This window comes from Lipotes vexillifer, unplaced genomic scaffold, assembly GCF_000442215.2.
Source record: "Lipotes vexillifer unplaced genomic scaffold, Lipotes_vexillifer_v1.1 scaffold926, whole genome shotgun sequence".
NCBI lineage: Eukaryota > Metazoa > Chordata > Mammalia > Artiodactyla > Lipotidae > Lipotes > Lipotes vexillifer.
In genome coordinates, this window is record NW_006798085.1 from 1632183 (window position 1) to 1642681 (window position 10499).

Genomic DNA, 10499 nt, shown 5'->3' on the forward strand with positions numbered 1-10499 from the left:
CTAACGTGATGGAGGAAATGACTGTAGCCATGACTGGCATAGAAATGCTTGCAGAAATCCATGAAGCAATGATAAGGTGATAAACATTCCTCTTGCTGTAAAGGGAGCAAGATGGCACAATATTAACATGGAGTATTCATTTTTGCAATAAAGTCTTTGGCTACTCACAGGGTGGCTGAGCATATGGGGAGGCTCTCACTTCATGAGAGGAATTTTTCATTCAAAAATAGAAGATCTTGTTACTGGCAAAATGTCATTTGCAACTATGTCCCCTGCAATTTGTGTCAGTCCCACCATTCAGACCACCAAGAAGCCTAGAAACAAACTGCATATTCCACAGAGCCATTGATACATGGCACATCAGGACCACTGTGAGATCACGGATTCAGTTTTTGGCAGAGTAGGGCTTTAAGAGAATCTTTGGCAGTGTCTTTACAGGTTCTCACATCCTCCAAACAACTATTTGTGGTAGATAGAGTGGCCATTTGCCTTCATTTAAGAGGGAAGGAAACTGAAGCCCATAGAGATAGAATGACTTTTCCAAGGTAATACCGTCAGGGTACCTGACTTTTAGCCTAGGGTTCCTTTTCTTACTAAACTTTCATATTTGTTCATCACACTTATGTTTGCCTGGTTGATCTGGCCAAAGAGTTTATTGACTCTGCCCATAATATACATTTCCTGAGAATGAGAATTAGGGAATTCAGATCCTTAAATCTGATCTGGGCTCAGACCCAGAGGGTCAGGCATTTGGGGATCGGATCTTGGCTGTGATAAGCAATCTGTGACAGGACTTGGAAGACTCTGGAGCTATAATAACTTTCCCAAACTTGCTCCAGCTCCCCCTACCCCACCCTCCCCCCCACTAGATTATATTGAGGGAATACTGTTGGCTTTCAGTGGTTGAACTATCATATTCATTCAACAAATACAACTACTTAGTGTCTGCTATGTGCCAGGCACCATTCTAAGTGCTGGGGATACACCAGTGGAAAAAACAACTAATACAATCTACAGTTAATACAATCTACTATCGACTGAAAGAAAAGCCACAACCTAAAAGTTGTGAGTTATGTTTTATTTGGGGACCTTACTGAGCACTATAGAGAGCCTCTCAGAGAGCTCTGAGGAATTTTCCAAAGAGGTAAAGGAGGAGCCAGGATATATAGGTGCTTTTGACTAGAAAAAAAAAAAAAAAATGTAGTGGAACATCAAAAGATGACTGCTAATCACACAAAACAGACATCTCAAGTTAATGATTTTAGTGCTTTTCTATGTATGGTAAGATGTAAGAGCCTGGGCTCATTGAAATTATTCCTTTGATATGCATCTTAACTATCTAGGGCCAGTTTCCTGTTTTCTTCCATCTTGAATTCCCCTCAGGGTACACCCTCGGGGGTGACTGCAGCAGCTGATGGCTTGATGGCAGGTGATTGTTTACTGAAATGGCAGGCATCATTTTTGGTCTGCCCTACAATTATTGTTTTGAAAAATAAGAACTTTGTCTTTCACAAATACAGTTTAACAGCAAAGTGCCTTTAAATGGCCTTATCCCTCCTCCCACTACACTTCTGAGCTAGGCCAGACTCACAGGGACACTCCTAGGTTTTTGGAAGGGCCGTATCCTAAGAGTTTCAGGGTCTGCAAAAGTTAAACAAATGTACAGATTTCCCCAATTCAAAGGCTTTCCTCTAAATAACTCAGGAAAACTAGCAAATGCAGCCCTGAGCTAAGAAATGCTAAGGAAACGGCCTATTGTTAGAATTTAAGCACCCCTCTTACCTGCTTAGCACTTACTGAATAAAAGTCCAGGAATCTATGGGTAGTAGTCTGGCTCCTGGAAGGACAGGAAGCATGGAAGCCTATGTCCAAGGTGAAGAGTCAGGGCCTGAAGATAAGCTCTGGTTCAACTTGAGTCTTAGGGCATCAATGTCTGATAGATATTTGTGTGTGTGTGTGTGTGTGTGTGTGTGCTTGTGTGTGTGTGTGTGCATTCTTGTGTGTGTGTGTGTGTGTGTGTGTATTTTATATATATAAAAAGAGCAAGAGAAGGTATGGCAGAATGCTTTGTAAAATGGAATGTGCTACGGAAATATAAGATATTAAGATAATAGCTACCTTGTACTGAGTACCTACCATGTGCCAGGCACTAAGCTAGGCAAAGTTAGATATATTTATCTCGCTTAATCTTCAGGAACTGTTACCAAACCATATTCAGGTCTCCTCGCCCTTGCACAGTAAAGCCTATCTATTGATACCACATTGTGGTGAAGGAAAGTGCAGTGTTTATTGCAGGGCACAAAACAATGAGTCTAGGGCAGCTCATGCTCAAAACACCCAAACTCCCCATGGGTTTCAGCAAAGCATTTTTAAAGGCAAGGTGAGGGAGGGGCATCCCAGGGTGTGTGATCAGTTCATGCACAGTTCTCTAATTGGTTGATAGTGATATAACCGGGCTATGTCACAGGGGTTAACATTATCAATCCTTAGGCTCCAGTAGGCCTAGGGGCCATGATGAATACTTGGTCATCAAGTAGTTAACATCTTCCATTTGGTGGAGATTTTAACATTTGTAAAACAACTCAGAAAATGAGCATCAGATACTATTATCTAGGTATTTCAGAGAGGAGCTAAAGCAGGGGATACAGGGGAGGGGTCTGTCCCAGGAAGGCCCCATAGGGTCCTGCTTAATTAGAGAACAACTTTTTGAGGTAAATTGCTCATTTTCCTACAGGTTAAAAAAAAAAAAAAAAACAGTCCCAAAGAAAAGTGAAGTAACGTGCCAAACACCCCCCAGCTAGTAAATTGGTAGTGCTAAGATTCAAATACGGTCTGTCCTAATTGAAAAGCCCACACTCTATCCATTATGACATGATGAACAACTTATTTTGCACACACAGGAACCCAAGAAATAAGGAGTCTTCTGTAATTTTCAAGCTGAAATCTATTAGATGTTAGATGGTGGTACCCTTTCTTCACCCCAATATGATCTTACAGTCTAATGGGATGGTATAATACCAAAGCCAAATCAAATTAGGTCTTGAAAATAACAAAACCAAATAAGAAAATTCTAGCAGTAGAAAATATAGACCCAGGAGATTATATGAGATAGAGCCAAGGAGAAATGGTGGTGTGTCTGGTGGCAGAGGGGATCTTCAAAGTGTTATTGCAAAAGAATATTCTCAGCAAAAACTTCCCAGAAGGCAATGTATTGATTCTTTCATTTGTCCATTTGTAACTTCATTCATTTATCCCTCCACTTTTCAAAGAGTTATTGAGCACTGGCTGTAGGCACACATAGATCACAGAACTTCCATGAACTGTGGGAACTAAGGAATGAATACTCAGGAGGCCAAATCCAGCAGGCTACAGGCCTGTGGCAGTCATGACCACCAACTTAACACTTCTTTTCATACAAGTTCAATTCAATTAATGTAGGAATTTCATTTTTCTTGTAGGAACCTATCTCCAATTAACTCTAGGAGTACAGGTTTTGCTTCCATCAACTTACTCCTTTGTGAGGAGTCTGGAAGCTAAGCTTTACCTGGCAATAGAAAGTGTGATCCACAGAAAATGGAGTTGAGACCAAGCCCGTGCTTAAAGGAAAGGAGCTGCCCTTAGGAATGTGTCAAATTGCTTGGGAAAGAAGACTGATTTCTGAGGAGGAAGGAGGTGGCAGCCCAGAGAAGTTGCCTAAGTGTCACTACTGCCCACCAGAACTTATGCACTTGGGCCTGTTACTGAACTGAACTTGGGTCTGCTCACCCACCACACAGCAAAGCCAATTTTCTGACACTGGGTTGTGGTGAAGCAAAGTACCACATTTATTACATTTATTTGCAGGGCACCAAGCAAGGAGTATGGGTGGATCATGTTCAAAAGACCTGAACTCCCCAATGGACTTCAGCAAAGAGTTTTTAAAGGCAACATCTGGGGTAAGGACTGCACGGTTCATGATTGGTTGGTAGTGAGGTAACAGTATGATGTTTCAGGAATCTTAATCATCTGGGCTGCCTGTGGTCAGCATGTAGCAGAAACTGTGCAACTCAGATTGGGACTTGAACCCATAGTCTTTTAGTTGAGATCACACACCTGGTCTCAGGACTTAATAAAGCTCAAGTTCTTGATGTCTCATCACAGAAAGAATTCAGTGAGAGACAAAGTGGTAGGTAAGAAGTGGATTTATTTAGAGAGAAACACACTCCACAGACAGAGTGTGGGCCATCTCAGAAGGCGAGAGGCCCTGAAATATGGCTTGGTTAGTTTTTATGGGCTGGGTGATTTCATAGGCTAATGAGTGGGGGGATTATTCCAACTATTTCAGAAAAGGGGTGGGGATTTCCAGGAATTGGGCCACTGCCCACGTTTTGTCCTTTTATGGTTAGCCTCAGAACTGTCCTGGTGCTGGTGGGTGTGTCATTTAGATGTTAATGTATTACAATGAGTGTATAATGAGGCTCAAGTTCCACTGGAAATCGAGAATCTTCCACCATCTTGGACCTAGTTGATTCTAACCAGTTTTTGTCATGTCCTATGGTTATGTTATTCCTTTAAAGGTTTTGCCCTTCCCCCTTCTATCCTGTTCCATAGTCACCCTGCTTCATCTGGGTGGGGGGGCGGTCTTAGTTTCTGCATAACAACTCAAAGATATGCATAAAATTGTTATGTATATCCCTTGAGCAGGAACTACCACTGAACTATTATTATTACTTTTCTTGCTTAACTGTTTTTCCTTTGTTTCTGCTTTCCCTCACTTCCCTAATTAATAACTGCATGTTCCTGCTCTTTGGAACTCAGGGAAGGCCTAGGAAACTAAAGCCTTTCTCTACAAACAAGAAACGGGGGACATGGAGGGCCTTTTGTACTCGAGAAGGCCCTGCAGGGTCCTTTTTGGTTTCTATCTCCTCTTTTTTTTGATACTTCTCAATCTTGAGGGGAACAGGGGAGGGACAAGAAAGGGAATAAAGTTTTGGATAGAGAGGTTAATCATAAACTCAGCAGGGGAACTTGGTTTTAGGGGGGACTTGGTTTCAGGCCCAAAGGCCTTAGCCTTGCAAGAACAGGTGGGACACTGTTAGTTTAGCAGAGCTCCACTTTGTTTAACCCCCAGAGTTTCTAAAGTCACAGCCATTTTCTTTCTTAGCCTCTACAGCTGACTTAAAGAGGTCAGAACTAGAAGGCCCTTTGGAGACCACCTAGTCCAACCCATCCATTTTTCAGAAGAAACTGAAGCCCTGAAAGGCCAACAAGCATGCCCATCAGGTTAATGAATTAACTAGACTAGAGCCAACTGCCCCTCCTTCCTTTCTCCCCCAAGCCACTAGCTTATGTATCCATACCTGACCATCTTAAGGCATTTTCAAAGCACATGAATTACTTCCATTTTACTTCTTCTGAGCCAAAAGCATGAGACAGGAAATTGACTAGAAATCACTGGCCTTGCTTCTGACTCTTAGGCTTATTCCCTACGAACACCCAATAATTTTCCTGGTTTGTACTTTGCCTTGAGGTATTCCTCCATTTTCTCATTCTTGTATTCAACTGAGTGCAAATACTAATCTTACCTTGACTGTTTCAGAATTCCACCACCAAAAAAGGCTCTGTGCAACTATCTTTATTATTTAATTAGTAACATTTTTTTTTGAAGAAGCAGCTGCCAAGCTGTGCTTAAATACACTCTTAAAATTTTGAAATTTGAGGGAGAAATGAGAAGTTTCTAGTATAAATGGTTTCTACACAAAACTGCCCTTTTGGAAAGGTCGAAACCCACTGACAAAGTACCACTTAACTTATGAGAAGCCCCAACATCTGAGGGGGTGATCAGACCTATTCTGGACAAGCCAGGGAGCTTCTTTCTGCAGATTCTGATGGGTCCAAAAACTTACTGTCAAAGTAAATTGCTTCTTCCAAAAATGTCTTTTGGGGAAGCTGGAGAACAGAATTCTGAGAAAAGCTGGCTGGAGTTAACATTGGTTACATTTATAACTAATATAGTTGCTGTTTTGATTTTCTTTTTAAAGTTAATTTTATTTACTTTTTTATACAGCAGGCTCTTATTAGTTATATATTTTATACATATTAGTGTATATATGTCAATTCTTCTCCTTAAAAAGAAAAAGTTAAATTGAAAATATTACGGTGAACAGAGCTGAATGAATTCAGTTCAGAGAAAACAACCCATTTGGTCCTGTAAGCCCCTGTGGAAAGGCAAGCTACGATAATTTTTTAAAGGTAAAATCATGACTCTCATGCAAATATAAAAGGAACACATGTCAAAATTGTAGTTAATTCATTAATTAATGAGGGAAGCAGTAAGATGTTACGACCAGTTCAAAGGAGAATTCAAAGGACATAGATTCCCATAGGCAATTAGGAATGCTGCAGTGAATTTTCAAATAGATGCAAAACTGGTCAGTATCCATGGGACAGTAACCAAGTGCATTACACCAGGCAAAATTCATTCGCATTTCTATGAATAAGAATATTTTAGCTTTCCACAATTTATAGAGTTGTTAAATAGCTCAAAGCCAATGAAAGGCACGTAACACAGAAGAATGCACAAGTCAGGGCATCCAATAATCTTTTTTGTCCGTTCAAAGTCTCACAAATTTCCTTGACACTAGAAAGAACTGTTGCAATCAGACTGCTTTAAGGTCAGCAAGCTCCATAACCCGTGGGGGCCCAGGTCAGGAGGCAGCCAGGGGGATGGCCTAAGAAAACCCTTGGACGTGTAACTTGACACTTAAAAGAAAATTAGCAATGCCCAAGGTGGATTAGAGAAACCCACGGTGGCTTTTCCAAAGCCTTAGGAGTTAGAATATCTGACAAGTAGAGAGATCCACCCATGAGACTGAAAGCAGCTGGTGACGGCCTGAGAAGGTCTGTGTAAGGGAAAACACATGTCTCCCTTTGCTACTCTATCTTGCAGAGCCCAACTCAGGACATCTGGTTGAAATACAACACCTTGATTCTTGCCTGGCAACAAAGTACAAGTAAATACAATCCCCATGAGCAGGCCCACTGGGAAACTTCAGGAACACATTAGGGAGGATTGTGAAGAATTCTGCCAATTTTTCTAGCACTTCACGTGTTGTGTAACCGATTTTCTATTAAGTGCCTGTACACCTTTGGGTTTTATGTATGCCTGAAAATGAGTAGAGGTCCAGAAATCAAAAGCAAGCCAGAGTCTTTTCATTGGTGCTTTTCTCCATTCTTCAGCAGTACTCATCAACTTGCCTTTTTCCTCATCCCTTCAATGACCAGCTTGGAGATAACTGGCATCTTGGCATCCCTTATGTTGTGTGGAAGAGCAATGGCATGGGATAACCTGAATGCTTTTATAGTTGCCCCTTTCCCCTTCATCCCTCTCCAGCAAAAACCCACACCATTAGGAAGCTGGAAAAGGCATGAAACAGACAATTCATACACACACAAAAATACAGGGGAAATAAAAGCACTGGACTAGGATTCAAGAGCCACCCACAACTAATCCCTGATCTAAGATTCCTTCTGGATCTTGGATGGTGTGATTTAACACATTCAACCATGCTGGTACTGAAGAACAATAATCACTTTATACATATTAAAGTTGTAAATATTATCAAATGCAATGTTGGTTTGGCTTGGAGGAGGAGGATGGAAAGATATCCTCAACACTGCTTCAGCAGGAGGCTTGGAGGAGGAGGATGGAAAGATATCCTCAACACTGCTTCGGCAGGAGGATAAATTAGGACAATTTTTTTGAAAGTCAATTTGGCAATACATATCAGAAGTCGTAAAAAATATTCATGTTCTTTCACATAGTAATTCCACTCGTGGCAATTTGTCATTAAGGTAATCATTCAAAAGCAGGAAATAACTATATATGCAAATACATTTTACATGCCATTATGCATAATCTCAAAAAAACTGGTAATAGCTAAATGTCCAACAAAATAAGAGTAGTTAAGTGATTTAAGATGCATAAAAAAAAAGACATATAGATTGAATGGAATATTATGTGGGCAATAAACATCATAATTCTGAGGACTGCAATAAACATAGAAAAGCCTAAATACAATAACATTAAGAGGTTGAGGCAAAAATAGAACACATAATTGTACAGACATTTTCATTGTAACTCTGTAAAAATGTATCTCCAGAAACAATTGTTTAATGATGGGATTACAGATGAATATAATTTCTTTTTTCCTTTTATAAAGTACAGTTTCTAAAATAATTTAAAAATAATGTTAAAGCAAATAAATAAATGAAACAAGTGCTGGCCTAACACCTAGGAGCCTAATATTAGAATCTCTTCTCTCACTGAGCTGCCCTTTGAGATCTACCAGCCATCTGCTTCTAATGCTGGAGGAGGAAAAGGGAGAAAAAAGGGGTGTTGCTAAAGGAGAGGTACCCAAGAAAATGTGCCTGAGACAGCCAGAAGATTTATTGCTGCTGAATGCCTCTGCTTACTGTGCTGAAGAAGTTGAACATTTCAATGGATTAGGTTTCTCAGTGTCTCCATTTAAACTTGTTTAACAATAGAAAATATTTATTTTCAGCAACTATGAAAATAAATATTTCTTTACCAGAGGACTTAATAGTTACTTTTTATTTATTCAGTGTTTATCTGAATAGATAAACAACAAATAGATAGATATGAATATGAATGAATAGATAAATAACAAAAATAAAGGACATTTAAAAGTCATAACATTTCCATCATGTGAACAGTTTCCCTTTCTGAATATTACCTTCAGTGAGCATTAATGACTTTTACATATTGCAATTACGGAATACATGCCATTTTGAATTCTATGTTTTCTCTTACCATTGAACTGCAAGCACGTTTTCATTTCTATAGTCTTCACACTTATTTTAATGACTGCATAGTATTCCTTATTGATCATTTGTTAAACCTTGTCCCTAGTGTTGATCACTCTAGGTTGTTTTCAAATTTTTGCTAGTCTCCATTCCATTCTGATGAAAAGGAAAGAAGCTCTTTTGAGGAGGATTGTCTAATTGATTAAGCTAAAAGCCTTCCAACCCTTTTTTGAAAGCCTGTACTTGGCTTTCCAACATTCTAGACCAGGGATTGTCCATGAAGATGACTCTCAGAGAGCGGGTAGCCAACATGCAGATTTGGGAGAGTGCTGGCAGCTGGAACAAAGTTGCTGCTGGTTTTGCCGTGTCCTGTCTCTGGCTAAATAGGGGAAAGTCCCTCCCATGGGATAGATCAGATGGAAAACATTAAGCTTGTTTTCCTGGGCTGGACAGGCGTTTAGGTAGACCTAAGTTCACATGCTAAATCTAGCTCTTACCAGCTGTGTAACTGGCACCTCTTTTTTTTTTTCTGCTGCACCATGTGGCTTGTGGGATCTTAGTTCTCCCACCAGGGACTGAACCTGGACCCTTGGCAGTGAGAGCATGGAGTCCTAACCACTGGACCACCAGGAAGTCCCCGGCACACCTCTCTTAAACTGGGCCTCAACCCCTCATGTGTAAATGAGAAACTGGACTCAATGATATTGGAGGTCTTGCCTAATTCTGATATGTTATGACTAGTTATCCATTGGTCTGCTCTGCAATCTTGTTGACTTCCTGTTTAACCAATTCAAACATTATTCATTTCCCAAAGCCCCTGATCGAGTTTTGTCTCCCCCACTCTCAGGCAATAACCTTGACCTCGCCTTCTACTTGACTGAGACTCTCTAGTCATCTTCCAGCATGAGCTACTTCAACTTCGTCCCTTACCCAGTCTCTTCTCTCCAATGTTAGAGAAAGAAATTTTTCTCATTCCCTGCTTTTAATCCCAACCCCTCCTACTTCTATAGAGACTGTGCTCCATTAATTATATGCTGTCAACAACATTTTAAATTTCTCCCTCTCTTCTGCTTGCTTCCTCTGTCTATAACCATTCTCAGATATTTCTCTAAATACCCTCCCTGGAGCCAGTCACCACTTCAAAATTTTGTCCTTCCCTATCCCTTTGCCACCAAAGTAAAAACTGGTCATTCATACACACGTTTGTATTTCCTCTTCAATGTCACCAATAACAGTCTAATGGCACTTATTCCCTTAAATTATTCTCCTCTGCTAACTACTACTTCTCTTGGCTTTGCTGGAAACTCTTCTCCCACTTCTGAGAGTAGGTTATTTTGAAACATACTGTTAAGTGAGGAAGTAGGATACAAGATTAAATGCCTACTAGTTAAAAGATGTACATGAAAGCTTAGGAGGAAGAAATACTTACAAATGATAAAATGGTTGATTTAGGTGGTTAGATTTCTTCTTTTCTACTTTCAAAATGTCCTGTAGTATGGTTATATTACTTTTATAACTAAAAGTGTTTTTTTTTTTTAACATCTTTATTGGGGTATAATTGCTTTACAGTGGTGTGTTAGTTTCTGCTTTATAACAGAGTGAGTCAGTTATACATATATATATGTTCCCATATCTCTTCCCTCTTTGTCTCCCTCCCTCCCACCCTCCCTATCCCACCCCTCCAGACAGCCACA